Source organism: Lissotriton helveticus, assembly GCF_964261635.1.
Source record: "Lissotriton helveticus chromosome 1_1 unlocalized genomic scaffold, aLisHel1.1 SUPER_1_unloc_16, whole genome shotgun sequence".
Taxonomy (NCBI): domain Eukaryota; kingdom Metazoa; phylum Chordata; class Amphibia; order Caudata; family Salamandridae; genus Lissotriton; species Lissotriton helveticus.
Window position 1 is genome coordinate 3,639,463 of NW_027611655.1, and position 27,842 is coordinate 3,667,304.

Here is a 27,842-nt window from a genome sequence, read left to right on the forward strand (position 1 = left end):
TTACTACTATTTTGGTATTCACAGAATGCACTTACTACTTTTGGTATTCACAGAAGTTAGGATTTTGTCTTAAGTCTGACTTAAGTCTGTCTTAAGACAAACTTAAGACAAAATCCTAACTTCTGTGAATACCAAAAGTAGTAAGCTCATTCTGTGAATACCAAAATAGTAGTAAGTTTAGGATTGAGTCTTAAGTTCATTCTGTGAATCGGGCCCGCAGTACCTGTATTTTCATCATGGACAACCAGAGTGAAGGTTGCTTTCGTGATCACCATTGCAACGTTGTTTATTGTGATAATGAGTGTGTTTTTATATTTAGAATTTCATCACCCCATGCATACTGTGATAGGGACTCCTACTCCGCCACTAGAGCACCATTTCCTTACGTTAGCCCCTCACAAAGAAAGACATCGTCAGACCTATGTCAAGAATGTACTTGTGGAAATGCTTCATCAGACTCACAGTGCTACTAATACGACCAACTGTTGGGTTTGTGGTTTATTACCTTCTGTAATGCACCGACACAACCTTTTCATCTCATTGCCTTTATCCTATTTAGGAAGTTGTAAGGCCTGGTTTAAATTGTTAAGTATGATGTACTTACATTACACTGTAGATGCTTCTTGCTATACCGAGAAGGAGTATGAAATGATTTTGACTTATATAGAGGTACACCAAGGTTTTGACCCACAAGGAAATAATGGGGAGGGGTCCTTGTACCCCAAGGCTTGTCTGAACATGTATACTGAATATGAGAATGTGACCTGGTTAATAACGGAGATTTTGGACTTTGCTGAGTTTAATTTTACTCAGTATTTCCAACACTTTCAGGATCAAAATGTCACTGATGACAAACCAATTCCGGTGCCCATACTAAATAGTACCTCTGCATTTTGTATACAAGAAACAGGACACATTTCTGTAGGGGATAGTCAGTGTAATTATACCTATCGACTACGTACTTTTAGTAGACTGCCATTGATACCGCCATCTAATGTATATTTTGTTTGTGGAGAGAATGCATATACTTGGCTTCCCCGGGGATGGATGGGTCGTTGTTATTTATCTTTTCTATACCCACCTGTATACATAGCTCGTTTGAACTATCATAAGGATCATAGGTTAGATGGACCACGGTCACTAATGAAAAGAGAGAAAAGAGAATTGGATATGTCCGAAGTAGATCAAACTGATACCCCGAGCAACACTTTGTTGATATAGTAAAGGGAGTGTTTGCTATATGGGGACCCATAATAACTAGTAAGGAAGTGAGACGATTATCTAGGGTAGTTGAAAGAGTTATTAATACCACTGCTGTTATATTGACCAATCTGACTATAGAGCTTCAGGCTATGAGACGCGTCTTGCTTCAAAACCTTATGGTGTTAAATGTCATCCTAGCAGATCGAGGAGGAGCTTGCCGCGTCATCGGCAGCTCCTGTTGTGTATACATCCCTGACTCACCCCATCAGTTAATTTGGCCATAAAGAAGTTACACCGATTGGCATCAGAGATACATGCTGATACAGGTCCCTCTCTGGTTGGTTTTGGGACCTACTATCAGCCTGGTGATGTAAGATCCTGATGGTATTAGTAGGCATAGCGGGTCTCATCTTTACTTGTTGTCTATGTATACATTGTGGGCCTGCCTGTTGTTCCTATTGTGCCAGGAGAGTATCTACAGTCCTGGTACCGTCGACAGCATTGAAGGAAAAGTCTCAGATGGTGCAACAGGAAATTCGAGATTTGATGCAAATAGATGAGGGTATCTTTGAAGATTGATTTAGCTACATAACGCTAAAAGGGCGGTTCTGAGAGACGGAATTCCTTTTGCCGGAGTTGCTAACACTATATTTGTTAGCATGATGTAGCTGCATAGATGTATATCCACAGTTACGCATCATTTTATGTTAGTAATTAAAGGTAGTTTAAGTTCCTTGTAAATAGGTCGAGTTGCACCATAGTTAGAGAAGCCGCACAGACTCCATTTTGAATCTGTCGACTCGGGCCTGGGTAGCGATCACGTGTGGTTCTCCCTATACACCGGTCAGGTCCCAATTAGTTTAGTTCATGACTGTTTTCCTTCTCTAAGGCCCAAGGTCGCATCTGGCTTTAGAGACGATCAGCAAATTCTTGCCGGCGCCGGGCTGTTACTCCCATATACCGAGACGAAAGGGAGTTACCCTTTCTGACATTCCTTATAATAGTAGAAACAGACTTCTAAGCTGGCTTTGTGTGCCATATATGGTCCTTCCTTGAGATCTCGTACCTATTGGTAGAATGCCAAATATGGTTATTTCATGTAATGTGTGTATTGTATAAAGGATTGGTCTCATGTGTAAATCGGGAGTCTTCTTGGCGCACTGACTGGGTGTGGACGAAGGGGCTCCTCTGCGCAGAGTTTATTTGATAATAAAAGATTGTCTTTTCTTCACTGCCAACTGACTGGTTATTTAGTTAATATATATTGGCTATTGGTAAGTGTGGCCTTGTTCGATATTTTTCCAGTACTTCACCCTCTGACACGACGCGTAGTGCTGTTTTATAGTCGGGGTTAAACTCCTGGCACTAAACATCAGTGAGAGCAGCGCAACTTAACAAACTCTTCCACTAGCGGAAGTCTGCAGAGTGCGACGGAGTTTCCCTGCCACTTCGTGGAGTTCCGCGGAGTAAAACTCTGCAAACTAGACCAAGGCATTATCAAAATGTGACAGATATCCTGCCTGCCTTATTATAATTGCCGCAGGATGCAATGCATTTTTAATGGGGCGGGCAGGATACCTGTCACATTTGTGATGGAATAAACCATCCGCTGAAATCTAAATCAGGCCTTTGGTGTACATTGCGTCCAGTGTGGCTAGCTGGGCTTGAAGGATCTTTTGGTTTGTGGGTCTCTCACTGCTTTGAGGTCACCGCCAGGCAGACCTTCCATCAGCTGCGCCCTGTGCAGATCTTCCTTCCAGGCAGACCTTCTGTCAGCTGCGCCCTGTGCAGATCTGCATTCCAGGCAGGACCTCTCTCAGCTGTGCCTTGTGCAGATCTACCTTCCAGGCAGGGGCTTCAGTCAGCTGCACCTTGTGCAGATCTTCCTTCCAGGCAGACCTTCCATCAGCTGCTCCCTGTGCAGATCTTCCTTCCAGGCAGACCTTCTGTCAGCTGCGCCCTGTGCAGATCTGCATTCCAGTAAGGACCTCTCTCAGCTGTGCCTTGTGCAGATCTACCTTCCAGGCAGGGGCTTCAGTCAGCTGCACCTTGTGCAGATCTTCCTTCCAGGCAGACCTTCCATCAGCTGCTCCCTGTGCAGATCTTCCTTCCAGGCAGACCTTTTGTCAGCTGCGCCCTGTGCAGATCTGCATTCCAGTAAGGACCTCTCTCAGCTGTGCCTTGTGCAGATCTACCTTCCAGGCAGGGGTTTCAGTCAGCTGCACCTTGTGCGGATCTTCCTTCCAGTAAGGACTTCTGTCAGCTGCGCCTTGGCAAACCTTCCTTCCAGGCTGGACTTCTGTCATCTGTGCCTTCTATAGATCTGCTTTCCAGACAAGGGCTTCTTTCCTCAATGATCAGTTCAAAGGTCGGGAGAGGTAGAACTGGTCCTGGTCATCTTCTTTATTACAGTTAAACTGGTCACGCCACATACCTCCTGCTTTGAGAAGACGGAGAGTCTGGATTTTCTGAGCTCCGTAGCACATGTAGACAGTTCTATCGCATCCAGCACATACTACAAGACTCCAAGAGTCAACGCTACAAGTGCTGCTCCAAGGTTTAATTCAAACACTGTATCTGAACATCTCCTAGCAAATGCCAACTAGAGAATAAACATCCTGCCTGCAGCAACAGAGTGCAGAAAGCTTTTCAAGCACCTGGAGGTACTTGGACTTTCTCTATCTGTTGTAACTGAAGAGGTTAAACCTTGGTAAGATCTATCCCCTTTGGACAAGGTCCTCCATTTTGGTATCAGAATGTAACTCCTCCTGCGCAGACACAAACCCTAAAGTCCACATTTGCATTACGCTGGGTTCCTCCACAAATTGCTGACATTTTCTTACATCCCCCTGGACAGCCGTGGCAACACACAGACCAACTACACCCCCTCAGGGATCACCGTCCATCTGCCAGGATCAAGACTCAGATCTTTCACCCTTCTCTGTTACCATCTTTGGAACGGCCCGTCTCTGGGATTCGTGGAAGCTCCACACTCAGTGAGCTCAGAGTTGACTTGTAAAACCATCTCATGAGAGTGGGAGAAAAGAACATTAAGTGACACGCACCGCACAGAAGTGTAAATAACTGTACCATTATCATTCCATAAACCTTTGTCCTACTGCTGATGTTTTGACATGGATGTTTTGCCGTCTATCACAGCAGCTTCTTCATTTAAAATCTTACTCAACAGTTTGTTTTCCATCCTACCTATTTACCTATGCACTGTTTCTGACCCTACGACATCTCTGGCAGGCATGCTGTGCTGTCTGTTGCTACATAAATAGGAAATAGATTGCTACTGCAGGGAGAGTGCAGTGTCCTTGCAGTCAGATGCACTTGATTGGGATAAAAGGTACCATGTTTGTTAGAAAAGCTGCAACTATTAGAATAATAACACACTAAAAGCAGCGCATATACTGCAATAACAGACCAGGTACTAGAAAAACGTGACACAAACAATGCAATAACACAGGCCAGCCATTAGGAAACCGTAACGCAAACAATGCAATAACACAGGCCAGGCACGAGGAGAATCTGATGCAAACAATGCATTAACATGAGCCAGGCACCAGGAGAATTTTATGCAAACAATGTAATAACACAGGCCAGGCACTAGGAGAAACTGATGCAAACAATGCAATAACACAGGCCAGGCACGAGGAGAATCTGATGCAGGTGAGCATGTAATAGCTGGTGGGATCCAGGGTACTGTGTGGACAAGAGGGTGGGAGGGCAAAGACTAGCTTCATATGGACTGAAGCATGGGCAAAATGAGCCATATTTTAAGGAAGTATTACCATATAGTAAATCATGCAGAGTCAGTTTTTTTTTGGGGGAGGGGGGGCAGGTATGGGATATTACGTACCAAGGGGTGTCAGAGAGATTATAATCTCCCCTTCAAGGGTCATCTGCTTTACAAAGAATTTCAATACGAGGAGTGACTCTAAAAAGCAGCGACGGGACATGCAGTGAGAGGATTGAATGCAGAGTATCACTAATGTTATGGAACAGCACACACTTTAGAGGCTGCGTAAATACAAAGGAGACACCTGAAATGGGCTCTACACCTCACATGAACGCAGTACACGAAAGCGCCTTTACACACAGACCAATCATCCTAGGAGGGGCAGAGGGGAGACATAACATTTAATCCCGGCTTTACCACTTTATCTAAAGATGCTGGAAATAGACACCAAATGTTACTTCTCGACAGGGCCACTATACAGGTCCTTATCCTGGGATTGTAGTCCCTCGGCCTCTCCCTCACGATCTCCACCACCTCACGTGTGGTTTACTGCACTAGGAAACTGTGCAACAAGGAGACTCTGTGTTTAACCCTGACCTACCAATTTGTGAAATAGTGAGCTGCAGGAATCCCTAAGTAAATGTATGCCTCTCCCCTCATTTATGTCCAAGATCGCGGTATTTTCAACCATCCTAAAGCTGTGCTTTTAAAAATGGGCCCAGACTGTGGTGATGCGTCTTTAACTTAAGATTCCTTCCAGCGGCTCCTGGAATGTTGTTGTTGATGCGTTGCCAGGAGTGTTCCCAGCAGATATGTTCCTGGTGCAGTTGGGTGAGTGGTGAATAAATCTTACCCTTACCCTACCGATGACTGGAGAGTTTGATTACCACATAGACATTGCCTCTGGTGGGGGGAGGGGTACACAGTGCCCACTCTCATGGACTATTCACCAGAATGTAACGTGGCCAAGTAATAACCTTTGGAAAAAGTAGTTCTGTGTTCATCAGACTTAAACTGTTTAGTATCAGGTAAATCCTACTCTTTCTGTGCCTCTGTCCCCTTATCTGACAATGTATGTACCTCGAAGGAGGCTGGATGGAAGCAATAAACATGAAAGGCACGTTCCCAGCTCAAACCACCAGCATGGATTTCATTCACTCGTTCAGAGCTGCTTAACTGCAGGTCTCGGCACTGCATATCAGCGTCTCTAAAGGCAAACACTGTCAAAGCAAAGGGAGGGGGAGAGCCCTATGATCCTCTAGAGCCTAGGCCGCTCACTAGAAAACGACGACGAAGTACAGGACTCTAACATGATAAACTGATCCAACACAAATATGAGGTCAACGTATTATTTATCGCCTTAAGGTTGCAAAAGTCACTCTGGAATGGAATCAATACTATTCGAATAATCAATGTTCGATTTATAATAGAGGCATTGCTGTGCTGCAAGAAAAGAAATCAGCGGCAACAATAGCTATTCTCACAACAAAGTGTACTTATTTCAAGTTTGGTTTGCATATTTTACAAGAAGGGGATAAAGCGACAACTGATACACAACATTATAAAGCTTACCGACTTGCCTTATAAAGGTTACTGGTATTTTTACAACAACACAAAGGTTAGGGAGAAGCAGAAGTATCATGATAGACAGTGTATCCGCAATGACGGACAATAACCCCTTATTAATAGTGACCACATAACAACCGTCTCCAGGTAGGAGTGCCTAATTACAAAAGACCTGCTGATACGGTGAACGACTACAGCGCATCAAACTGTGACTATGACATTGGTCTATCAAAACATTTGAATTCTGCATTTGTTCTTCTCGTTAGGTGTTGATCCTGGAAGATATAGGCTGATGGGTTTCGGGCTTGTGCTTTATGCACACTTCAGGTATTTGCAGAACGAATGTCACCCAAACATCGCACCATTTAAGGAGGCCAGTGGGGTGAGAGTTGGCCACGTAAAATGAAGCGCCATGATAAAAGTACGGCTTGAAGAAGCACTGGGGTTACCAGCTTCTCAAAAGGGCATGTCCTCTGTTTCGAAAGCTGTCCAGAGGGCCAGAGACCTGGGTGGGACCACAAATGTAAGCAATAGCCCAGAGCCGCCATGGCTAACTTGTAACTCCTGGGTCAGTTTGCTTGTGTGGTTGCTGCAAAAATCGTAGTATGCTGATATGGTTGGGTTGGGTTGCGAACACGATCCACAAACTGGAAAGTGGACACTCACTTTGGGATCCTTGCTGCCTGGCAGCTCCTGCCACCCAACGAGCAGGACTTTTATAGCTGAGATGTGTGCGCCCTGCCAGGCTGTTCCAGTTGTGCTGGCATCACCGAGCTGCACTAGATGAGTGCGGGCAATGGAGCAGACCACCAGAGGGTGCAACAAACCTAGAGGTTCATGGTGACAAAGAGTGATTCTTTTTAAGATTACTGTGAGGGTGTTACCAGTACTTCTTTAATGCAGTATTTTCATGGAAACCTTAGAAAAAGGTTAACACTAGCTACAGTATGATTGTGGTTACTAAAAATGTAACATCTGATAGCACAGTAAGAAATTACACGTTCTCTCTTTTTGCAAATTATGCTCGACTGATCTTATACTCTGTACAGCACATTCTATCATTTGTGTAGCCTATTTTATATTTTGTTTAATTCTTTCTTTAAACTATTGGCTTTCCTATTCAAAGTGCTGTCTCTCACGGGCAGAGACGTCACAGCACTGTAAAAATATACAAGTCACTATTCCCTAGTGCACCAACCAGGATTCAAATTAGCGACCCTCCAGTTTGAGACGAAGACATCAGAAATTATAACACTAAGCCCAGTGCCCCAGGCGATCTGAATGGTGGTTGAGCCCATTTACGTAAACGCAGGCCATAGGCTGTGTGTCCAGCAGCTTCATAAGTGATCTCAAACTCCCTGACATACCAAGCCGCCTAAACATCTCGATCATAAAAGGCTACTCCAGGGAGTCAAACGCCTTTTCGGCATCAGCTGACTTCATGTTTGGGTTTACCTAATGCAGCACTGCGAATACCGTCTGTAGATGAACTGCTGTGGATTTATGTGGGATAAATCCCAACTCTACAGGGGAGACTATTTTCTCTAGTAGGAGGGATAGCCGAGTTGCATCACCTCAGGCAGGAATTTATTATCATTGTTACGCAGTGGCAGAGGGCAAAAAGAAGTACACTTACAGGGTCTTTTCCAGGCTTAGGGGGCACTGATATGACTGCATCACTTATAGACGCCAGCGACACAATGCCCTTCAATGCCTCGGCATAGACCTTTTGGATAGGCCGCACCTCCACTTCACCCCCGGCCCAGGACAGGCCTCAACTCCTCTGCACCCCTTGAACAGGTCTCACCTCCTCAGCACAGTACAGGCCTCACCTCTTCTGCATCCCCTGGACAGGTGTCAGGGTGCAGGAAAAAGGAATCAAAGCTCTTCTTTGTCTCGCAGTATCTGCCATTGAACCGGCATTGCAAAGATCACTCGCTCGCAAAAGGTCACGGGTGATTATAGCGTGGAACCAGGCATGCTCCCCTATACTACTAACAGGGAGGACCGCGGTGGAAGTTGCCGGTCTAGTCTTGAGTTCCTGGACATGGGAGCGAGGTCTAGACCAGCTGTGAAGTGCGCCAGTTGATTTTAGAACCAAGGCACTCACCAACGGATTTTCAGAGATTAGTCGTGTTCTTTCTGTAGTCTAGTTAGATAGAAATAGTGCAATTTTGTGCCAGGCTTAGGCGCAGGTGAGAGCACTTCAGTGCGTCGGTTACTTCGTTCGGTAATTTAGAACTAGAGAGAAATACCAATTTAAAGTAAATAGGAAATAAGAAATATAAAGAGAAGAATTAATACTTACCAATTGAATACTTCATTTCCTGATTTCTTCGTTGCTTGGTTGACGGCGGAGGCTCCAGAAGAGTTCTAAGGGAGAAGTAAGAAGTATTCAGAAGCTAAGAAAGTAAGGCAGAGAGTGAATGAACAAATGAGTGAAAAAGAATAAATGAACTCACAGAGTTAAAAGGGTGCTAAAATGTTGTTTATAATGCAGGTTGCCAAAGAAAAAAATACTTATATTGGAGAATAGATGATGAGCAAAACCCATAGGCACTCTGGGTAAGGAAATAGAGAGAGAGAGAGAGAGAGAGAGAGAGAGAGAGAGAGAGAGAGAGAGAGAGAGAGGGAGAGAGAGAGAGAGAGAGGGTAAGAAAGTGGAGAAACAACTGAAAGAAATTAGTAATGGTGTGCTTTTCTGTTACAGCAATTTCCACTCATACTTGAAGAGAGAGAGGGAGTAAGAATGGCATAAAATGGAGTACAGCAGAAAGGAATAAATAGAGTGGAAGAGCCAGAAGGTCAGGCAGTCTCTTCTCTGTCCCATTCCCCTTTCCCCCAGCTGGGGTCGCACGGCCACTAGTTAACTGTTCAGTTGGTGGCTGGGATGTGGGAAAACCAGTGGTGGAATTTGGAAAATCTCATCATTCTGCTCCTGGGACTGTCGGCACTGTGAGTAACCACAACCCTTGACAGAGTGAAGTGCCCACGTCAATACTCACCCGAGCAGAATGGCTAAAGGGTTCAATTAAACAAAATTAGGAAATATTCTTAAGGAGATTCAACAAGAGTTGATAGGAGTCAGGGAGAAAAATGAGGTAATCAAATTTAAAATGAAGGCCTAAAATTTCGTAACTCAGTGCTCGTTGTACTTCTTGTGTCGGCCCACTGTCTTCCCAGATGCACAATATCGTATAGCTTTCATCTTGCCGTAGGTCAATGGAGATGCAGCTTCGTGGTCATATGCCCCTGGTCACCCAAGACTCACCAATTTTATGTAACTTTGAGGAATTCAAGAAAGATTTTGCGAATTTTTGATCGTCGGAAGGAGGCACAGGCTACGGATAATGAATTACTGGAGTTGAGGCAAGGGAATTGGGAGCTTGTCACTTACCTGGCCCAATTTAACAAACTTGTTGTAGAAACTGAATGGCCGGAGGCCAAAAGGGCAGCCTTGTTCTATCGGTGTTTGAAAGAGGACTTAAAGGATGCTTTGTCACAGATCCCAAATCGCCCTACAGAAGTTTCAGCTTTGATTGATCTCGTTTTAGAGATAGACTATCGACAAAAGGAAAGAAGGGGTTAAAGACGACGCAAATTTCGGCCCAGTGTACCACGCTTTGACCGGGTCAGAGCAGAGGTTGTTAAATCTGGTGATAATGAACATGGAGTCGAACCTATGCAAATTGGAACTATTTTATTTATTTATTTTTTAAGCTTATATCGCGCACAGCTACCCACAATGGGTTTCCCGGCGCTAGGGATAGACTGTAGAAGAAGGAGGCAGTTTCACCTAACATGAGTCACAGCAGGCTATTGGGCACGTTGAGTAAAAAGCCATGTCTTCAGAGCCTTACGGAAGCGAAACAAATTGGTCTCTAGTTTTAGAGCCAGTGGGAGGGAGTTCCAATATTTGGGGCCCAGAGTAGAAAAGGAACGACCTCCCATTTTTGTCAGCTTCCATCTTGACATAATGAAATTTCCCATGTCCGATGACCTTAGTGGGCGTATGGGTCTGTAGGGTGTTATCAACCCTTGGAGGTAGGCTGGGGCACTACCCTGCTTGACCTTAAACATATAGCATAGTGCCTTAAATTTAATACGTTCAGGAATGCTCAACCAATGAAGGTCGCGTAAGGCGGCCTTGGCTGAAGTGCGTCTGGGGATGTTTTTTAGCAGGCGCGCAGCCGCATTTTGCACTACCTGCAACACCTGTAAGGTGGCTTTATCTGCGCCCAAGTAGAGAATATTGCCATAGTCCAGGCGAGATGTTACGAGCGCCTGGACTACGGTTCTGCGGGAGGAGAGTGGAAGCATCCACAGGATCTTATAGAGCCACCGCAGCGTTGAAAAGCAGATGGCAGCGACCTTAGTGGCCTGTTGTCTCATAGTTAACCTGTCGTCTATAATGACGCCCAGGTTGCGAACTGCGGTGGAAGGTGTTGGTACAGTACCCAATTCGATGGGCCAATGGCGGGGACCCCAAAGATGTTTATTCCGACCCAGAATGACCACCTCGGTCTTCTCCCCATTCAGTTTGAGACAGTTTCTCCGCATCCAGTCGGCCACAAGAGTGAGGCCTGACTTGAGTGCGGAGATGTTGTTCTCGTCTCTCCCTGATAGGGAGAAGACAATCTGGGTGTCATCTGCGTAGGAAAACAGGGTTAGCCCAGCCTGTTCGACAATAGATGCCAAGGGTTTAACGTAAATATTAAATAATAAAGGACTAAGGATTGAGCCTTGGGGAACACCGTGGGTAGATGGGCAAATGGTGGAAGCTGCTTTAGGAGAGAACACTTGAAAACTTCGGTCATTGAGGAAAGACACCAGCCAGGCCAAGGCTTGGCTACCCACACCTAGAGATTTCAGAGAGTCAATGAGGATGGAATGTGACACGGTGTCGAACGCTGCGCTCAAATCCAGCAGGATGAGCGCCATGGTGTTACCTTGGTCGACACCGTGCCTCAGACTCTCCGTTACCCCCAGGAGCGCTGTCTCAGTTGAGTGCCTAGGCCGGAAACCCGACTGAGAAGGATGGAGAAAAGCGGTGTTTTCGACCAGTTTAGAAAGCTGGGAATTTATATGTCTCTCCAATATCTTCGAAAAGATTGGCAGCAACGATATCGGGCGAAAGTTGGCAGGGTTGGAAGAATCAGCGCCCGTTTTTTTTAGTAAAGGTACCACCATGGCGTGTTTCCAAGGTAGGGGGACCTGGGCCTCACTCAAAGAGGTGTTTAGTAGTTTAATGAGGATGGGGTGAATAAGAGGATCCAGTTGTTTTAATATTTTGGCCGGGAGCACATCCAGTGGGGAACCAGAACGCACACTGTTTAAACAGGACACAAAAGAAGTGGCGTCTAGAAGCTGCCAGGTGGTGATTACAGCATCAGTGGTGGTATTCACCAATTCCTGGACCGTATTAGGGGCGGTGAAAGTGGTCTCTGGAGGTGGAGAGAAATGATCGTAAATAAGATCCACTTTGTTTATAAAATAATCCGCTAAGGACTGACACTGGACGGCATCAAGAGCCGGAGGAGGGGGAGTGGAATTTACACCAGTCAGTTTCTTCACAACGGAGAATAACACCTTAGGACAGTTTTGTGCATCAGTCACTGTTTTTGTAGTGTAGTTTGCTTTAGCAGTTTTGCAGCTGTTGTGGTACTTTTTTAAGGCTTCTTTATAAATGATTTTACGTGAAGGGGAGTAGCCTTTTCTCCATTTCCGCTCCAAGGTCTTACATTGTGAGCGAAGACTCTTAAGTTGTTCCGAGTACCATGGAGCTGGAGGATGATGTGAAACTGTGGGCTTTGACGTCATTGGTAGCGCCCGATTTACAGCATTGGTTAGCCAGAGTTCAGTAGCACTGTTAAGAGCAGTAACTGGTGCGTCAATAGACGGGAGTGTTTTAATCAGTAATTTATTGAGTTCTGGGATGCTAACCTTCCCCAATTCCGAGATGGCCCCAGTTTTACTGTCGCAGATCTAGTAGCTGTTTCAGCCATGTCTAAGAAAAAAGGGACAGCTGAGTGATCAGACCAGGTAATTTGTAGAGCTTCACAGGAACAGTCTAAGGGCAAATTGGATAAAATTGGGTCAAGTAAGTGTCCAGCACAATGTGTAGGACCTGTGTTGTGTAGCTGGAGGTTAAAAGCTTCCAGGGTAGAGAGGAGCTGATTCCTGTGAGGGCATTCATTATCATCTAGATGTATGTTTAGGTCTCCTAAAATAGTAAAATTAGACGCTTTGAGCATGACCGGGGCTAAAAGGTCCGGTAATGAAGTTATCCATGGACTAGCTGTCCCAGGGGGACGATACACCAGTAGACCTGACAACGTAAATTGAGGGGTTATGAACAGTTGAAATAGAGCTGACTCGCAGTTTTTTTGGGTGGCATCAACCAATTTACAAGTATATATGTTCTTGAAGATAATTGCAATTCCACCCCCCCTGCCAGAATTTCTATCCTGGCGAAGAATAGCATAATTGGAGGGAATGGCATCTGCAATATCCGGACCTGAGCAGTCCCTGAGCCAAGTCTCGGTCAGGAATATCGCATCAGGTTGGTGTTCAACAAGAAAATCATGTATATTGTATCTATGTTGTGGCAGGGATCTACAGTTTATACTCCAAAAACTTAGCGGGGGTCGAGGGGAAACTATCCCGGGGCTAACCTGTCTATTTCGTCGACCTAGGTAGCACAGGGATCTACACATGGTAGGGGTTTTTAATGAAAAGTTACAGTAAGGATAGCGAAACCTGGTAGGGGGGAATGGGTAGATGGAACAGTTATTATTGGAAGTACCACGTAGTGCATATAGCTCATCAAAGGAGTATGCAAGTACCATGATGGAAATAATGGCTTTGCTCACCAGTAGAAGAGTATGCCAGCGCCCAGAGCCCGGCCCAGCGTGGACGGGCGCAGACGGGCTGGACTCTGGCATGACTCCGGCGGGCATCCGGCGCGTCCGCAACGCGTTCGCTTACGCGAAGAGGCCCTTCCCTTTTTAAAGCTATCTGGAGCGCGTCACGGCGCAGCCCGACCCAATATGGCCGCTGTCCTGCCCTCGCCTCCCCGGGACCAACTCTCAGCATCAATACTCAGCTGAGAGTGGCCCAGACGGCAGAGGGAGGTGAGGAGACAATTCCAGATGCAAGCGCTAAATTAAAATCGAACTAGATGTGAGATACCCCACAAGTTAAATGAGCATAAAAAGCTTATTAAATCAAGCGTGGCGAAGCGCTGCTAGTATTCAAGATAGGTAAAGCGTGAGAACCTCCGGCTTTCCGCCTCAGAGGGTGAAAAAGCTAACCTGTTTCTATTAGAGGCCCCCTTTCCAAAGAAGAGAAAGAAAAGCGTCGAAAGAATAAACTATGGCTTTATTGTGGTATCAGTAGACATTTTGTAAAGGAATGTCCCAAGAAACCAAGAACCTTCAAGGAGGAAAACTCTCTGCACCACCAGTAGAAGGAGTTGGGCTGGTGGATGCTAACAAGGATACAACTCCAATTTCTCTTCAAGTGGCCAATTCTCTTCCGCTCCGCACCTCATTCTGGCGATGACCCTAAGATATTGAGACAGAGTTCTTTCAGGAGTGGCCGTGATGCTGGACGCCGGTGCTACGGGAAACTTTTGTCACCTCAAATATGCCTCGAAAATTGGTCTGAGGCATTACCTAAAAATAGAAGTGAGGCAGTTAGTGCTGTTGAGGGTATGAGGGTACAAATGTATCTTCCGGCCCAATAACCAGTCACACGCAAGTTGTGGAACTTGTCTCTGTCGAAGGTCTAAAGGAAGAGATTCAATTTACCTTGATCGATGCTCCGCAGTTTGGAATCATCCTGGATTTGCCTTGGTTAATGAACACAACCCAACAATTAACTGGAATGATCGAACCGTGAAGTTTAACTCAAGTTATTGTTTGGAGAATTGCTTCGGAGAAAAGCAGAAAGAGCAAGATGGAAATCCAGCAGCTTTATAATGCTTTCAAAAGATGATGGTGTGTGAGGTGCAAACTGTGAGTTTTCCGGTAGAATATCAAGAGTTTGCTGAAGTTTTCAGTGAATTGGAATCAAAGAAGTTGCCCTCACATCGGTCGTATGACTGCAAAATTCGATTTGGAACCTTGATCTAACCTTCCTTGTAGCCAAATGTATGCGCTTACTGAAGCTGAAAACCGGCATCTTAAAGATTACATTCAGAAATACTTAGAAAATGGGTTCATACGAAAATCACAGTCCCCCGTTTCTTCACTGTTATTTTTTGTTCCGAAACATGACGGAGATCTGAAAACGTGTATAGATTATTGTGCCTTGAAGAAGATTATAATAAAGAATCGTTATCCTCTTCCCCTGATTTCAGTTCTTCTAGATCAACTAAAAGATGCCAAAATCTTCATGAAGTTAGATTTACAGGGGGTGTGCCATTTAATTTGAATGAGAAGTCGAGACAAATGGAAAACAGCATTCAGAACAAAGTATGGATAATATGAGTACCTAGTGATGCCCTACAATATGAGCAACACTCCTGCAGCGTTCCAGTACTTAATTAATGATGTCCTGAAGGAGTTCATTGATCAATGCGCGATTGTTTACATCAAAACCATTTTCATTTATTCCTCATCAGAAGAAGATCAGCAACAGGTCAAAAGAGTTTTGCATTGCCTGAAGGAAAGCGAGCTTTACGTAAAACTTGAAAAGTGCGCTTTTGGAGTGAAACCTGTGGATTTCTTGGGATTTATAATTGCTCCAGAAGGTCTTACCATGGATGCTAAAATGAATAAGGCGTTCTTAAATCGGCCTCCTCCAACCTCTGTGAATGAAATTCAGAGCTTAATCGGGTTTGCAAATTTCTATCGCAGATTCATTCAAGAATTTTCCCTGAAAGTACCTCCAATTACTAAATTGCTACAGAAAGGAGTACCTTTTTAATGGTCTGCCGAGGCAGAAGATGCTTTCCAGTTCCTGAAGAAGAGTTTTGTCCACTGCGCCAATTCTGCTGCAGGCGGATCCTACGCAACCGTTTTACCTGGAGACTGATGCTTCTGATCAGGCCGTCAGAGGGGTACTTTCACAGAGACACTAAGAGACCGAACAGTTGCATCCGGTGGCATATTACTCTTGAAAATTGCAACCAGCGGAAATAACTGATACTATTTCGAATAAAGAACTCCTCGCTTTCAAAGATGCCTTCCAAGAATGGCGACATTACCTTCTCAGAGCAAAACATGTGGTGACGGTATTCACCGATCACCGGAATCTTCAGTTTCTGAAGTCTGCCAGAACGCTCACACCATGCCAACTTAGGGGGTCTCTGTATTTCGCCAATTATGACTTTGTAATAATTATCGGCCGGGAAGAAATAATGTAAAGGTAGATGCCTTGTCTCGCATTGACACGGATGGAAGAAAGAGTCCCATTAGAGATTATTGGACTTAGCCCTTTTTGCAGGGTCATCCCTGAACTTTTTGCCTTCCTCCTGTATTTTGTCTGACCTGTTTTTATTGGTTTAATGACTCTGGGCACTTTACCACCGATGATCAGGGCTAAAGTGCATATGCTCTCCCTATTATAAATAAATGTATTAATCAGTGGTTCCATGTTTGGCTATTTAGTGTACTTATCAGACCCTAGTCTAGTGTACTAAGTGTGCCCAGGGTGTGTAATTTTAAATGCTGCTGTTGGACTTGCAGCACTGGTTGTGCCACCCACAGAAGCGGCCTTGTAAAATGTGTCTAAGGTCTGCCATTGCAGAGTCTGTGTGCAGTCTGGTACTGTCATGCTGACTGGGCAAGTGCACCCACTTGCCAGTCCCTAAACCTTCCCAATTCTTCATATCAGACACCCCTATGGTAGGCAGGTTGCATTGTCAGTATAAGGTAGGACAAGCCCTGATGTGTGTGGCATGTCCTAATAGTGAATTACAGCCATTTTCGTTTTATCACTATTGCAAGGCTACCTGTTTTCCATAGGCCAGAATGGGCTGTTAGAATTGTTATATTTTATAATCCTAACTGACTCAGAGAACATGGTAGAAATTCGAGTTTGGTATGCCTGAACTCAGAATAATAAAAATACATCTTTTAGTGAAGTTGGTTTTAATATTCTGTGTTTGCAAATGCCACTTTTAGAAAGTAGGTATTTGCTTGCCTAACCATTCAGGCCTGCCTCCCCTAGGTTGTGTATTCCTTTGTCTGATTTTGTGAGTGACAGTGCTGGGGGATTCCGAGAGACAGGATGAGTCACTGAGTGGTGAATAGAAAGATCTGCATCTAGATGGGAGGGAGGAATTGTACCTGAACTCTGAATAGGGCTGTGCCTGCCTTCCACAATGCTGGCTCCACCTCCTGGGGAGCGGCTGATGTCTCTGCCCTGCACACTGAAAGAAGAGAAGGAGTCCTGTAAACAAAGTGCTCCAGGACTGTACTTGCCTTCCACAATGCTGGCTCCCCTTCCTGTGGGGTGTCTGATGTGCATGCCCTGTACTGTGAAAGGAAAGGAGAAGTCTGGTAAACAGAGTGCTTCAGAACTGGTTTGGACTGGCAGAGGCCTCTCTCCCCTTAGAGAACAAAGGATTTTGGGGTATAAATATTGGGACCCTGATCCCATGAAATTAGATCACTTTGGGCTACAAGAAAAAACCTTTACTGAGGAGAGGAACCTGAAGAAACTGAGGAGAGACTATTCCCAAGCTGAAGTGCTGCTTGGGGAATTGGCCTGCAGTGGTGGCCTTACTGCCAAAGGAAGGAGAAAGGAACTTTATGTATTTTGCTTTCAACGTGTGAAGGATCTCCAAAGGCTTGGAAAAGAGTTTGCCTCCTGCTGAAGTCTCAGGGACAACAGACTTCACCCCCAGCTCCCCAGAGTTCTTGTGGAAGTGCCTGCTGCTGTTTTGGGCATTCTGAGGAACTGCATGTCGCAAGGAGCTGGAAGCGCGATTCAACAAGAAGAGGCGTGTCGCCATCGCTATGCCTGCCGTCGCAAATCCGAAGGAGGGTGTCGCCGCTGGAACTGTCGCACTGCACCGCATCGGAGAGAAGCGTGTCGCAACAAAGTGGAAGCGTGTTGCCGTTGCTGCTGCTGCCGTCGCAACTCCGAAGGAGGGTGTCATCGCTGTAGTTGTCGCTTTGCACCGCATCAGGAGAAGAATCTCGCAACAAGGTCGGAGCATGTCGCCGTCGCTGTGCCTGCCATCGCAACTCCAAAGGAGGGTGTTGCCGCTGGAACTGTCGTATGCACCGCATCGACCAAGAGCACCTCGCATCCCCCGAGAAGCGCGCCACGGTCGGAGCTGCTGCCTTCGCATCTTGGATGTTGCCGCTGTAGTTGTCGCATCGTGTTTGAAGCTCCACGCATCGTGGGTGAAAAGCGTCACCGCTGGAGCTGCTGCCGTCGCTTCTTGGATGTTGCCGCTGTAGTCCACGCATCGAACCGGGATCTTCTCGCATCCCTGAAAAGCGTGCCGCATCTGGAAGATCTTCACGTCTTTATTTCTTTGCACCTGAACTTTGCCGCATTTCCCAACGCTGCAACATTGCTTGTCGTAGAAGCGCAACGCAACCTAAGATACATTGACGTAGAGTGTCGCATCTAAGAACTGAACGGGATGCCTGGCTTTCACCTTGGGGATGCCCTGTAGGGGCTATCTCACAGGGAAAAGCCAGGACGGGTTCCCAACGCAAAGCGCTTAGAGACCCCTGGGTTATAAGCGCTATATAAATCCAAAACAAACAAAACAAACAAACAAACTGAACTAAGCTTAAATCTACCATCTTAAAGTAATCATAGTGTATATTTTTGTCGTTTATGGTCTTGTGGTAACTCTATATAAAGTCTACTTTTTTTATATAAACTCTGTGTGGTTTCCATTTGTAGTGTTGTCACTGGGTTACTGTATGTGGTCACAACTGCTTAACTTACAATGCCTCTGAAATCGCCGTCGCTGTGCTTGCCGTCGCAACTCCGAAGGAGGGTGTCGCTGCTGGAACTGTCGTATGCACCGCATCGACCAAGAGCACCTCGCATCCCCCGAGAAGCGCGCCACGGTCGGAGCTGCTGCCTTCGCATCTTGGATGTTGCCGCTGTAGTTGTCGCATCGTGTTTGAAGCTCCACGCATCGTGGGTGAAGAGCGTCACCGCTGGAGCTGCTGCCGTCGCTTCTTGGATGTTGCTGCTGTAGTCCACGCATCGAACCGAGATCTTCTCGCATATCCGAGAAGCGTGCCGCATCTGGAAGATCTTCACGTCTTTATTTCTTTGCACCTGAACTTTGCCGCATTTCCCAACGCTGCGACATTGCTTGTCGTGGAAGCGCAACGCAACCTAAGATACAGTGACGCAGAGTGTCGCATCTAAGAGATGAACTGAACTAAGCTTAAATCTACCATCTTAAAGTAATCATAGTGTGTATTTTTGTCGTTTATGGTCTTGTGGTAACTCTATATAAAGTCTACTTTTTTTATATAAACCCTGTGTGGTTTCCATTTGTAGTGTTGTCACTGGGTTACTGTATGTGGTCACAACTGCTTAACTTACAATGCCTCTGAAATAAGCCTTGACTGCTCGTGCCAAGCTACTTAGAGGGTGAGCAGGGGTTATTTTAGGAGTGTAATCCCCTTGTCCTGACTAGAGGAGAGGGTCCCTGCTTGTCACAAGTACCTACCTGTGCCAACCAGAGACCCCCAGATCTAACAAAGATCAAAATATAATTCCTGAAACTTAGATCGTTGGAGCCACTAGTGAGAAAACTGTCGTAGACAAGGTCAATGAAGCCTTAGCTTCTGAAGAAATGCAGACCTGGGCAGAGAAGGAGTCAACTCAAGAAATTGACGATGGATTACCGTTTCATTCCAAGGCCTTGTACTTACCAATCAAAGAACTTCAACAACAAGCATTGATCGACTGTCATGACAGTCCATTGGCTTGTCACCCTGGAATCCATCAAAACGGAGGAGTTGTTAAGGAGACAGTTTTGGTGACCAGGGTTGTCCAAAGATGTTCGAATTTATGTGGAAGGCTGTGAGATTTGTGGAATGGGGAAGACAGATAAGCTGGCTCCTCAGGGTTTATTGAGACCTTTGCCTACCCCTCCATTTTCCAGGCACAATGTGACTATGGATTTGATAGTTGAATTGCCTTCTAGTCAGGGATTCAGTTCAGTATTAGTCATAGAAGAAGCCTTCTAAAAAATGGAGCATTTTGTTGCCCAGAAAGGGAAATCAGCTGCAAAACAAATAGTCACACAATTCAATCAAAGTGTTATTAAGAAACATGGCATTCCAAAGGTATTGATCACAGATCTGGATCTCAATTTCTATCCTATTTTTGGAAGGCTTACACGAGGGGTTTGGGAATTGAGACACGTTATTCAAAGAGTTTTCATCCACAAACAGATGGTCAAACTGAAAGGGCCAATCAAGAGTTAGAAAAGTATCTCATACTGTTTCTCTTGGATCAAGAGGGAGAGTGGCTTGATCTTCTTTGGACCGCAGAGTTTGCACATAAGAATGCTAAGAATGCCTCTACTGGTTTTTCCCCTTTCTACTTGAATTATGGAAGGCATCCAAATTCTGTGGTTTCCTCTAAAGAAGTCTCGGTGCCTGCAGCACAAAACTTTGTACAGCATCTTAGCAAGGTACACGAGTCTGCCACCAAGAACTTAATGAAAGCTAAGGAACGCTACAAGCAAAGTGCAGATAAAAAAAGAAGACCTGAACTAGATTTGAGTACAGGGGACAGGGTTTGGTTAAGCACAAGAAACCTAAAGCTTAAAGGAAATAGAAAGTTTCAAACCCGATTTATAGGTCCATTTCTTGTGGAGCAAGTAGTGAATCCAATGACTTTCAAACTAAAACTAAACCACATCTAGAAATACACCCAGTGTTTCATGTTTCTCACCTTAAAAAGGTTTCACCTCATCTGAAAGAATTGAGAAACTGAGAACCTATTTTAGTGGAAGGATGAGAAGAATTTGAAGTTAAAACAATCCTAGTTTCAAAGTCCCTTCGAGGGAAAATCTTCTATCTTTGTAGACTCGAAGGGTTTTGGCCCAGAGGATAGGTCGTGGGTGGAACAATCAGATGTTCATGCTCCCTGATTAACTAAGATTTTTCACTCGTAAACTCCTCACAAACCTCAGCCCGGAGACTTAACCTTGCGAGGGGGTACTGTCAGGGTGCAGGAAAAAGGAATTAAAGCTCTTCTTTGTCCCACAGTATCTGCCATTAAACCGGCCTTGCAAGGATCACCCGCTCGCAAAAGGTCGCGGGTGATTATACTGTGGAACCGGGCATTCTCCCCTGTACTACCAACAGGGAGGACCGTGGTGGAAGTTGCCGGTCTAGTCCTGTGTACTGGACACGGGCACAAGGTCTAGACAAGCTGTGAAGTTGATTTTAGAACCACGCACTCATCAACGGATTTTCTGTAGTCTAGTTAGATAGAAAAAGTGCAGTTTTGTGCCAGGCTTAGGCGCAGGTTACAGTGCTTCGGTGCGTCGGTTAGTTAGGTAATTTAGAACTAGAGAGAAATACCAATTTAAAGTAAATAGAAAAATATATACAAGGAGAATAATTAATACTTACCCATTGAATACTTCAGTTCCTGATTTCTTCGTCGCTTGGTTGACTGCGGAAGCTCCAGAAGGTTTCTAAGGGAGAAGTAAGAAGAATTCAGAAGATAAGAAAGTAAGGCAGAGAGTGAAAGAACGAAGGAGTGAAAAACAATAACTTAACGGACAGAGTTAAAGGATGCTAAAATGTTGTTTATAATGCAGGTTACCAAAGAATAAAATACTTATATTGTAGAATAGAAGAGGAGCAAAAGCCATAGGCACTCCGGGTAAGGAGAGAGAGAAAGAGTAAGAAAGTGGAGAAGGAATTGAAGGAAATTAGTAATGGTGTTCTTTTCTTTTACAGCGATTTCCACTCATGCTTAAAGATAGAGAGGGAGTAAGAAAGGAATAAAACGGAGTAAGGCAGAAAGGAAGAAGTAGAGTAGAAGAGCCAGAAGGTCAGGCAGTCTCTTCTCTGTCCCATTACCCTTTCCCCCGGCTTGGTTCGCACGGCCACTAGTTAACTCTTCAGTTGGTGGCTGTGGGAAAACCAGGGGTGGAATTTGAAAAATCTAATTGTTCTGCTCCTAGGAGTGTCTGCACTGTCAGTAAACATAACCCTTGACAACAGGCCTCACCTCCTCTACACCCCCTGGACAGGCCTCACCTCCTCTGCACCCCTGGACAGGACTCACCTCCCATGAAGCCCTGGACAGGCCTCTCCTCCTCTGCATGCCTGGACAGGCCTCACCTCCTTTGCACCCCTTTGGACAGGACTGATCTCCTCTGCACCACCTTGGACCAGACTCACCTCCTCTGCAACACCTTGGACAGGCTCACCTCCTCTGCACCCCTAGACAGGCCTCACCTGCTGTGCACCCCTGGACAGGCCTCTCCTCCTCTGCACCCCTAGACAGGCCTCACATGCTCTGCACCCCTGGACAGGCCTCACTTCCTCTGAACCCCTGGACAGGCCTAGCATCCTCTGCCCCATGGACAGGCCTCATCTCCTCTGTACCCCTGGACAGGCCTCTCCTCCTCTGCACCCCTATATAGGCCTCACCTCCTCTGCCCCCTGGACAGGCCTCATCTCTTCTGCAACCCTGGACAGGCCTTGCCAACTCTGCCCCCTGGACAGGCCTCACCTCCACTGCACCCCTGGACAGGCCTCTCGGTGAAGGATTCTCATTAAGGACAGAGGGGCCCAGAGTTCATTCCACCCCATCCATGGCCTCTGACTCCGCCCTGGGTCTCGGGGCGCTATGCACAGGCCCCGAAGAAAGACACTGCTCCCCTGGACAGGCCTCTCTTCCTCTGCACCCCTGGACAGGCCTCACCTCCTCTGCACCCCTGGACAGGCCTCAGCTCCTCTAGACAGGCCTTTCCTTGCCTGACCCCCTAGACAGATCTCGCCTCCTCTGCACCCCTGGACAGGCCTAACCTCCCATGTAACCCTGGACAGGCCTCTCCTCCTCAGCACCCCTGGACAGGCCTTAGCTCCTCTGGACAAGCCTCTCCTCGTCTGACCCACTGGACAGGCCTCTCCTCTTCTGCACCCGTGGACGGGCCTCTACTCGTCTGACCCCCTGGACAGGCCTCTCCTTCTCTGCACCCCTGGACAGGCCTCTCCTCCTCTGCTACCCTGGGCAGGCCTCACCTGCTCTGTACCCCTGGACAGGTCTCACCTCATCTGCACCCCTGGACAGGTCTCTCCTCCTCTGCCCTCTGGACAGGCCTCTTCTCCTCTGCACCCCTGGACAGGCCTCACCTCCTCTGCACCCCTGGACAGGCCTCAGCTCCTCTAGACAGGCCTTTCCTTGCCTGACCCCCTAGACAGATCTCGCCTCCTCTGCACCCCTGGACAGGCCTAACCTCCCATGTAACCCTGGACAGGCCTCTCCTCCTCAGCACCCCTGGACAGGCCTTAGCTCCTCTGGACAAGCCTCTCCTCGTCTGACCCACTGGACAGGCCTCTCCTCTTCTGCACCCGTGGACGGGCCTCTACTCGTCTGACCCCCTGGACAGGCCTCTCCTTCTCTGCACCCCTGGACAGGCCTCTCCTCCTCTGCTACCCTGGGCAGGCCTCACCTGCTCTGTACCCCTGGACAGGTCTCACCTCATCTGCACCCCTGGACAGGCCTCTCCTCCTCTGCCCTCTGGACAGGCCTCTTCTCCTCTGCACCCCTGGACAGGCCTCACCTCCTCTGCCCCTGGACAGGAATTCCTCCTCTGCCCCTGGACAGGCCTCTACTCCTTTCCTCCGCTGGACAGGCCTCACCTCCACTGCACCCCTGGACAGGCCTCTCGGTGAAGGATTCTCATTCAGGACAGAGGAGCCCAGAGTTCATTCCACCCCATCCAGCGCCTCTGACTCTGCCCTTGACCCTCCGGATGCTATGCACAGGCCCTGAAGAGAGACACTGCTCCCCTGGACAGGCCTCACCTCCTCTGACCCCCTGGACAGGCCTCTACTCCTCTGCACCCTTGGACAGGCCTCACCTCCTCTGCACCCCTGGACAGGTGTAGGTGTTCCTCTGGACAGGCCTCACCTCCTCTGCCCCTCTCTGACCCCCTGGACAGGCCTCTCCTCCTCTGCACCTCTGGACAGGCCTCTCCTCCTCTGCACCCCTCCTCTGGACAGGCCTCTCCTTCTCTGCCCCTCCTCTTGACAGGCCTCCATTCATCTGCTCCTCCTCTGGACAGGTCTCACCTCCTCTCCTCCTCTGGACAGGCCTCACCTCCTCTGCACCCCTGGACAGGCCTCTCAGTGAAGGATTCTCATTCAGGACAGAGGAGCCCAGAGTTCATTCCACCCCATCCAGCGCCCCTGACTCTGCCCTGAGCCTCGGGCGCTATGCACAGGCCCCAAAGAGTGACACTGCTCCTCTGGACAGGCCTCACCCCCTCTGCACCCCTAGACAGGCCTCTCTCTCCTCCTCTGCACCCCTGGACAGACCTCTCCTCCTCTGCACCTCTGGACAGGCCTCCACTCCACTGCACCCCTGGACAGGCCTCACCTCCTCTGACCCCTGGACAGGCCTCACCTCCTCTTATCCCTGGACAGGCCTCTCCTCCGCTGCACCCCTGGACAGGCCTCTCTTTCTCTGCGCCCTGGACAGGCCTCTCCTCCTCTCCCCCTCTGGACAGGCCTCTCCTCCTCTGCCCCCTGGACAGGCCTCTCCTCCTCTCCTCCTCTGGACAGGCCTCTCCTCCTCTGCACCCCTGGACAGGCATCACCTCCTCTGCCCCTGGACAGGCCTCACCACCTGTGCACACCTGGACAGGCCTCGCCTATTCTGTACCACTGGACAGGCCTCACCTCCACTGCACCCCTGGACAGGCCTCTCGGTGAAGGATTCTCATTCAGGACAGAGGAGCCCAGAGTTCATTCCACCCCATCCAGCGCCTCTGACTCTGCCCTTGACCCTCCGGGCGCTATGCACAGGCCCTGAAGAGAGACACTGCTCCCCTGGACAGGCCTCGCCTCCTCTGCACCCCTGGACAGACCTCTACTCCTCTGCACCCCTGGACAGGCCTCCCCTCCTCTGCCCCTCCCCTGGACAGGTCTCTCCTCCTCTGCCCTTCCTCTGGACAGGCCTCACCTCCTCTGCCCCTCCTCTGCACAGGCCTCTCCTCCTCTGCACCTCTGGACAGGCCTCTCCTCCTCTGCACCCCTCCTCTGGACAGGCCTCTCCTTCTCTGCCCCTCCTCTGGACAGGCCTCCATTCATCTGCTCCTCCTCTGGACAGGCCTCACCTCCTCTCCTCCTCTGGACAGGCCTCACCTCCTCTGCACCCCTGGACAGGCCTCTCTTCCCCTGGACAGGCCTCTCCTCCTCTGCCCCTCCTCTGGACTGGCCTCTCCTCCTCTGCCCCTCCTCTGGACAGGCCTCTCCATGAAGGATTCTCATTCAGGACAGAGGAGCCCAGAGTTCATTCCACCCCATCCAGCGCCTCTGACTCCGCCCTGAGCCTCAGTGCGCTATGCACAGGCCCCAAAGAGAGACACTGCTCCCCTGGACCTGCCCAGAGGCGCCCCCCAGAGGCAGGACTGTGGCTTGGACCGAGGCGCTATAATCTCACACCCCAGACTCGAGGCGCTACACACGATGCACATGTTCATCTGACCTCAGAATGAGGGAAATGTCCTGATCCATTTTGCATCTTTCAGCCCCTTTAATGTATCGAATAGCGTCACTTGACCAGGTGAATCTATAATCATTTTGCATTTTTCACCCCACCCCTCCCCCACTCAGACAGGAATAAGAGTTAATACATCACCCACTTCCCAAAGTTCTTTACATTATTTCATGTAAGGCAAAATACTGCTTCCATCTCAAATTTCGAATTACAATAGAATTTACTAAAAAAGACTAAAATAATCCCGGAAAAGAAGATTTATCCTAATGTGATTTGTGCAGATTCAATAAAGTGCAAATTCTTACTCCATCTTCAATCTCCACTTTGAGTTTGAATCCAGACACGTGGAGGGTCCCAGATTTTCATACCTTTATTACGCTGATTCCTCCCGTTTCACCTATATATGGCTGTTTCTAGACATTGCTAACTACTTACCAAGCCGTTGTTGAAATGTTGGTGCATTAGCATCCACCCAGGCAGCGGCAATACACATTCGTAAAACCGCCATAGGAATAAAAATCAGTTCATGCCCTGCCCTACGCCGATTAGTCTCAAAAGTCCCGAGCAGGATTACACACTCAGAGGCTGATTCTGATGCGAGTTGGAAATAATTCCCGACCGAATCGGGTTGGAAATGGTTTCCGACCCACTCAGATCGGGAAAGTCCGACCGACCAAGTACGATGCATCCGGATGCTTCCAGATACGATTTGGTTCAGCACATGTTCCTAACCGCATCAGAATCCGGCCCTGGGTGGGAATGCTTTCCAACCCGCATCAGAATCAGGCCCTGGGTGGGAATGCTTTCCAACCAGCATCAGAATCAGGCCCTGGGTGGGAATGCTTTCCAACCCGCATCAGAATCAGGCCCTGAGTGGGAATGCTTTCCAACCCGCATCAGAATCAGGCCCTGGGTGGGAATGCTATCCAACCCGCATCAGAATCAGGCCCTGGGTGGGAATGCTTTCCAACCCGCATCAGAATCAGGCCCTGGGTGGGAAGGCTTTCCAACCCGCATCAGAATCAGGCCCTGGGTGGGAATGCTTTCCAACCCGCGTCAGAATCAGCCCCTATGTGTTATTTCAGTTTTTAACACTTCTGATAAAAACTTTATGATATCTTTATTACATTTCTGCAAAATCTGACATGATGCAAAAATATGAACTCTCTCTGCATTACAGAGGGCACAGCGAGGACAACATGTTCCCTTCCCTCAACTCCATTTCGAGATTTTGTCAGGTGTATAATACAAAAAGAAACATGTTTTATTAAACTGTGCCTGTGACCTAGCAGATATCAAAACCGACTGCAATAACTCATGAGCATAACAAATGTCTCGTCGGACACTCCTACCTTCACCTTTCATTTTTTGGAGGTTTGTCCATATCATCAGGGAGGGCCGCTTACTTTACTTTGGGTTATCCTTTCAATAATTTAAACCTTCCCAAATTTAGCCTGTCCCCCTCCTTTCCGTTCAAGAAGATCTCTCATTTGAAGACATTTTAAAAAGTCCCGCAAATTCAAAGTAAAATCTTCTTTCAGTACTTCGAAGGATCGAAGACCAGTGGGGGAAAAGAAACTGCCAATTCTATTTACTCCTGCTCTCTTCCATTTTCCCATACAAGTGTCTCTAAATACTTCTGGGAGTGTAAAATTATTATTTAAGGGTGTGTGGAATCATAATCTACCAATGCCACATGCTCTCCGTGAAGCACTTCATGCTTTAAAAACACTAAAGATGGTCTTGAGCCGGACTGTCGTGCAGTAGCTGTCATGCAACTGATGCCACCGACAGCCACTGGTTTCTTTCCCTAATGTAAGTTCAAAGAGGGAGGGGATCTTATCCATCTGCCCATTGTCCATCATCATTCTTTAGCTCACTCTGCCACCCCAGTGCAGACATGGCCATAGGCAAATCAGTCTGACCCTGTGCCTCATAGGAACAGTCCTGCCCCAACTGCCAAGCCATGTCTTCCCTGGACTAGAAACAAGCATCCTGGTATCAGTTTCTAGCTAATCAGCCGTCATCAGCCAGGCTAGCTTGAATTCAGTGGCAAGGTGGGCACGGGAGCCAAAGGGGATTATAGACAGAGTGTTGAACATTGCAAGCACTCACCCCCAGTCAACTGATCTGGGTTTAATCCATCATCATTCTTTAGCTCACTCCGCCACCCCAGTTCAGACATGGCCATTTGCCCTGAAGGCATGCCAAAGGCAAGCCAGTCTGCGCCCATCCATGCATGGACAATGCCCAGTGACAGGAACCCTGGTCCTCTCCACTCCCACTACTACCTACTGCAACCCTCCGCGCCTTCTATCCCAGCAACCCTTCCACATGCTGGTGTCTCACTGCCCCACACAACATCGAGGGAGCCATCTCTTGCGCTTCCTGGAAGTTTTCATGCACTTACTCACACGCAACACTCACCGCATCTGCACCAGCCGCACCCAAAACCCCACTCTCTCGCACACACAGTCCTGCAACTAGTCGCACAACACTCCGCACTGACAAGCATGCTAATTAACATGCGCTCACTCACCAACCAAGCCACATAGATCTGGGACCTACTGCACAACGACACCCTGACCTACTTTTGCTCACGGAAACCTGGCTGAACCCTGCATCAGCACCTGGCATC

General features: G+C 47.6%; 1 protein-coding gene across 1 annotated transcript in view; it reads right to left on the reverse strand.

Annotated features, from left to right (window-relative positions):
• The window catches only part of LOC144805624 (uncharacterized), a 60,387-nt gene that overhangs the window by 22,342 nt on the left and 10,203 nt on the right, over window positions 1–27,842 (reverse strand). The window contains exon 2 of the mRNA XM_078672147.1: window positions 21,097–21,161. The gene's annotated coding sequence lies outside the window, so the exon portion shown is untranslated. The remainder of the gene's footprint in view (window positions 1–21,096; window positions 21,162–27,842) is intronic.